The sequence below is a fragment of the Monodelphis domestica genome, chromosome 1 (genome assembly GCF_027887165.1).
Source record: "Monodelphis domestica isolate mMonDom1 chromosome 1, mMonDom1.pri, whole genome shotgun sequence".
In the NCBI taxonomy this organism is placed as follows: Eukaryota; Metazoa; Chordata; class Mammalia; order Didelphimorphia; family Didelphidae; genus Monodelphis; species Monodelphis domestica.
The window spans coordinates 124605217-124611393 of NC_077227.1; positions in this window are offsets into that span (position 1 = coordinate 124605217).

Genomic DNA, 6177 nt, shown 5'->3' on the forward strand with positions numbered 1-6177 from the left:
CACTGGGTTGTTGTGAGAATCAAATGTGATAATAGTATAAAATACTATATAAATGTCAGCTATAATTATTAGTTCTACCCATCTTTTTAAAGAAATTGTGGAGTGAAAGGGGGAAATAAGATGGAATGGGATCTGATAGTTGCTAGAACTGAAGGGTCAAAGGAAGGTTTTCTGAACTGAGAAGACCTAAATATATAGGCATATGAAAAAGAGTTAATTGAGCAAGAGAGAGTACATGACAACAGAAAGACAGAGAGACAAAGAAACCAAGACGGAGAGAGAAACACAGACAGAGACAGAGAAAAGAGAATAAGCAAACTGAATATAAAGAAATAGTAGTAGAAGGGCGAAGTAAAAAAGATAAAAATAAAGCAAGAAGCACTACAGAAGGAAAAAATAATCTAAACTACATGAAAGGAAAAAGAAATTAAGATGAGTGATCATATCTTTCTTCCCCCTATCAGCAAGGCAAATAGGATGGGTAAACAATCCACCTAATCCGCATAGGGATAGGGTTAGGGCATGCCTTCCCCTTAGGATTTTTTCAATTTTCATGTCCTGGAGAACAATGAGCAGCTCATACTCTATTCTGAGGAGCTCTGAGTTATATTCCATATATATTTGTGAGGCAAAGTCTAGATGAGCAATTTTGAGGGTGTGGGGGAACCCTCAGTGTGGAAACTCCATTTACTGATGCAGAGAAGAAACATCTCTATAACTTAAAATTTTTGAGTTCCCTTGGATACTGAAACATTAAATTCACCAACTTAAAGGAGCATTGATTTAGAGCTAGATGGAACCTTGGAGGCCATCTAATCTAATTCTTTAATTTTCTAAATGAAAAAAAAATTGATGTACAAGGAAGTTACATGATGTACCCAAGGACACATAGGAAGTAAGTTTTAGAATGAGGTTTTAGCTAAGTCTTCTTACTCCAATCAATGATCTTTGTGCTGCAACACATTGTCTCCCCATGGTAAGTCACTGATGCATGGTCACACAACCAATATTCATCAGAGATAGTACTTGAACCCCCAGTCTTTCTAATTCTGAAGCCACCTCCCTCTAGACCTTATACTAATTGCAGGCTACACAAATCATTAACCTTTCCAAAACATCCTTAGGCACCCTTTAGCTGAAGCATTGGCAAAGAAAGCACTGAATTTAAGTTTTAAGAGATCTGAGTTTCTTTTTGTTTTTAGAGTGAAGATAATACCTTTCTGGCCTGGCTAAAGTACTCAAAGGCAAGAAAATAGATGTGATGACTTTTCAGTCTAGATTTGGTAGTGGATTATGTCCAAAAAAGTTGTGCTTCAGCAATGGCATTTTATTTTTAGCAATTGAAGTCTCAAAATTCCTTTAAAATAAAAAAAATATTCTCACTCTGTTTCTGTCTGCCTGTCTATCTGTCTCTCTTCATCTGTCTGTCTGTCTCTGTCTCTTTCTATCTCTGTCTGTGTGTCTGTCTCTCTTTCTCCCCAGATGGATATATCTGCACCACGAGACAATAAATCCAAGAAATTTTACATTTGTTCTACCTTATTGCAAAATCTTCATGGTTAGTAAACTCCAGATGAGTCCTGCTTCGTTTGGCTAGTTGGCTATTTCCACATCCCAACTACTTCATGGGACCTCCCTGAAGTCAGTAATGAACATCAAGTGGCATCACTCACCATTTCCAGCATTGTCATGCCAGTCTGACAATCCAGAATGTGAAAATATTCCCTAAAGATCTCTCTAATTTTCCTGCCTTGCTGCTCTATGACTAACATTTGCTTGGGCACAAAGGAGATGGGTAAATGTTTGGAGGTGATAACTTTGATCCTGAAACTCGGGATCTGTAATGTAAAAAGGCATCATAGTACAGTGGAATACTGGATTTGGAGTCAGAGGTCTAAAATTCAAATCCCAATTCTACCATGTGTGTCATCTTGGGCAAGTCCCATAACCTGAGCATGTTTCCCATAGATGAGGTCATTCTAGATGACTCCTAAGGTCATTTCTAGCTCTAAACCCTAAATCCATGAATCTATAATTTGGGAGCCCTGGTCTTTTGAGTTCTAGCCCAGTATTCCTTTCAAAATATCTATCCCACTCCACAAGGGACTTCTAGGGCACTACTATAATCTCTAATCTCCTGGAGCCTTCTATCTGAAGTTGAGCATCCATTCTCTTCTTCCCATAATACTTCAGTTCTAGTGTATCATTGGGCATAAGTTACAATGACCAGAAAGAGGTCTATGTAAAGAAAGTTAACCTCACTATGGTTGCCTGAATTTTAAAATGCCTTCAATCCCGCCCCCCAACTTGACTCCGTATCCCACTACCAAATATAACTGCTAGTTTCTAAGGCTGAAAGGTAAATGCATTTCTATGTAGCAGGTCCCAGAATACAACTGTGAAAATACTGAAAGGGGAAAGTAAAAAGTCTATCATTCCTGAAGGGCTCAGGAGGAATTTATATCCCTACAACTAGCCTGTGCTCTAACTATTAGACTGTACTAAGCATCTACAAAATCAACTCCCAGAAGAGTAAGATGGTATTTTTAAAAGAATAATGTACTTATTTATCCCAATTCACTCACCAGCTAATTGGTTAGCACTGTTTTTAAGGGAATGGTGGGTGATGGCTCGCTATCAGCCAAGAAGACAATAATTCACTAGAGTTGCAATAGCTTGGTTTAATGGAAAGGTCAGTGGGACAGGAGTCAAAAAAAGTGATTTATAGCTAGTTGAGACTCCTTAACTTATTAGCTATTTGACATAGACGAAGCAGTTTAACCCCTAAGAGTCAGCTTCCTTATCTATAAAATAAGAGTAACTCTCATTTTACAATTCTCATGGGATTATCATGAGAATCGACTCAGCACGTCTATAAGAAAATATGATGAAAAAAGACGGTGTTGTATATATTCTGTGGAACAAATATCATCTAAGTACTCGCCTTATTCTTCACAAGAAGGCATCATTGACAGCCTTAGGAGTAAGGAAGCCCTGAGGTCAAATGTGACCTTCAACACTTGCTAGCTGTGTGATCATGAACAAATCACCAAACTTCCATGAGAACCAGTTTCCACATTTGCAAAGAGAGATGAATACTAGCTCTAGTAAACACTGAACATAATTATTGCAAGACTGAAATGATGTAACATATGTCAAGTGTCCTGTAATAACTAAAACATTATATAAATATCTATTATTATTATTCTATTTCACACATGTTCATCATATGTGTATATGTATGTACATATACACACATGTGCATGCCTATTATGTCATACTAGCTATGGGCATGTGTGTATGTATGTAGATTTGATACACATATACACATATATGTACATATATGTAAATATATAATGGTTATCGAGGCACACAAGTATGCCATATATATGCAATACACACATATATATACATATGAGTAATAATTTCTTATAGATAAACATAGTTTTATACATATGTGTGTGTGCATTTTGCCTGCCATTATGTCATGCCAAAACTGTATCTTTGGTTAGTTTGTGAATATGTTTATGAGGTATTAATACAAAAATAGAAATTGTGGAAGTAGTGACTAGATACTGGGCTGCTAAGCCAGAAGACCTGTATTCAAGTCTTCTCTCTGACATAACCTGGGCAAGCCAGTGAACATCCAGGTGCCACCAGATAGCTGTCTAGAATTATAAGTTGCAAATCAGACTGATAACTACATTGTTCCAATAAGTTTGGGCTTCAGTAGTTCACTACAACAATAAAATCCCAAAATAAGTAGCAAAATGAATAAATAATGAATGAGTTCATTATAAATTTATTGATCCCATGAATGGGAAGAAACCAGAGATAGGAAAAGTGGAAGAGCACAAAAAACCGACCTTTAGCAACTTTACAATTTGGCCAAAGGTTGTCCCTGTGCCCTGGACATGGTACTTTTCTGTCTTCCACATCTACCTGGCTTCCATGTATCATGTCCCCTCTATCCCTCTCTGGTATGACCATATCAACTGATAATAAACTGGCTCTGGAGAGAGAAGACTTTTCAGAAGAGAAGCCTTGCAAAATATTTGTTTCTGCATCTGTTCAAGGCAGAAACCTTGAGAGAATAGTTTATATCCGTCTCTGTGCGGCAGGATGCCAAAGGAATTTTGTCAAGGCCATTTGAACTGGTGGCTGAATTGTCTCGGGTATTAAATTAAACATGGATCAAACACACTATGGTTATGAATCAAAGGAACTATCTTCTCCCAGTTTGCAATTCCTGCAGGAATTCAAGCCCTTTAAAATTCGAAAGTGGTCAAAATTCAAGTTCAATATTTAGGAAAAAATAAAAATTATAAATTTGGATAATATATTGCATAACCTGACCCTGCTGCTGACATCATTAGCTTTGGATTGTGTGGAGTAGCTATTGAGTTGTACAGTGGGATAGAATTCTCCAGTGCTTACATATCAGTGGTTTGTGCAAGAATCAGAGCAATTGTGTCATTTATTTCAGTATCTATCTAATCTACCTATCTATCGCTCTATATCTACTAGCTATCTAGCTATTTGTCATCTTTTTGGACAATAGGTCCTACATTAAGCATATTAAAAATAAAAATTAATAGAAGATATTTCAGAGACCAGCTTGAGATCATTAATTTCACTGCCCTGTCTCCCAAATGTAATCTTCCTATTCAGACCTGGGCCCAGTTAATTATCCATCTGAAGGGCTTGTCCCAAATCTATTTACTTATGAATCAGCTCAATAATTCTGTTTTTGATGCATGCTGATAGCACAGAGGCCTAGAAAACCACATAACCACTTTTAAAACCTCGAGGGTTTAAATTAATAATCCAATTGGAAAGAGGAAGCATGATATTTGAGCATATGTCACACCTTGGTCACGATACCTTGAGTTTAAGTGCTCTCATATACTATCTGTCTGATCATGGACAATTTACTTCAATTTTTAGTCCAACACACAATAGATCAAGACAAAAAAGTTGTAGAGGAGATGCAAATCCGTATTGGTAGAGGGGAATTTCTTAGTCGGATCTCACAACACTGAATAAATTCCATATGTAGAACAATCAAAAGGAAGGGAGTGAGTAAATGACAATTACCCATTACCTAGACAGAGATATGCAAATGAATGGACAATCCATTTATAGAAAATTCATTCTTTTTTAATTTTTTGAATATCAAATGTAATTGAATACATTTATTCATATAAATTCAATATTGAATAAATTTAAAGATGTATGTCACCTATAGTGCACAAAACACTGTGCTATAGGCTAAAGATTCAAAGAAAAAAATGAAATAACTCCTGTCTTTATGTGCTTTGTGTTCCACTGAAGAAATACAACATGCACTTGTATTGAAAAAAAGGAAATACAAGGCAATGCAAGTAGAGAGAGAGTATTAAGAACTGGGTGTAGGGATAAGGTTCAAGGAAGATTTCACTGAGGTGGGGGAAGTTAGGTTGATCCTTGAAAGACAATAGGAATTCTGAGGACTGGAAATGATTAGGTTATGCTTTCCAGATATGGAGGCATATGCACTTTCTCAAAAGTGAAGGAAATGTCATTCAGTAAATGAATAGCACTCCGTTTTGGCTGGAACATGGACTTCATAAAGGAAAGAGGGTGGGGGAGGGAAGCTATCAAGGTAGACCCTGCTAGACTTAAAAATTGGATTGCGGTAATGGGTGGGAAAATTATTTATTCTATTGGTCAGAGGGATCAACTGAAAACTTTTTTGGCAAGGGAATAATATCATAGTCATGTATATCCTAGGAAGACTGATTTTAGTTGTATGGAGAATGGATTGGAGAAGACAGAAAGTGAAAAAGGGAAAGTTATTAGGAGACTATTGTAGGATTCAAGGTAAGAGGTGATCAGGGACTGAACTAGTAGAGAAAATAAAGGGAGATGTGAAAAAAAAAAAACCTGTTATGAAGGTAAAATCAAGACGATATGGCAGCTATCTGAATATGAGTAATAGAACAGGACAAAAAATTACTGCAATTATAATGAGGAATATGATGAAGATTTAAAACAAAAATGAGACAAATGTATTTGGTAGGCAAAACAACAAACAAAAGTATTGATGTAAGCCAGATAGGATAGAATTTGTTTTCTAAATAAGCTCCAATAATCTTTGCATAATAATGAAACAGAGCCTAAGTTTTTGTCTGCAGT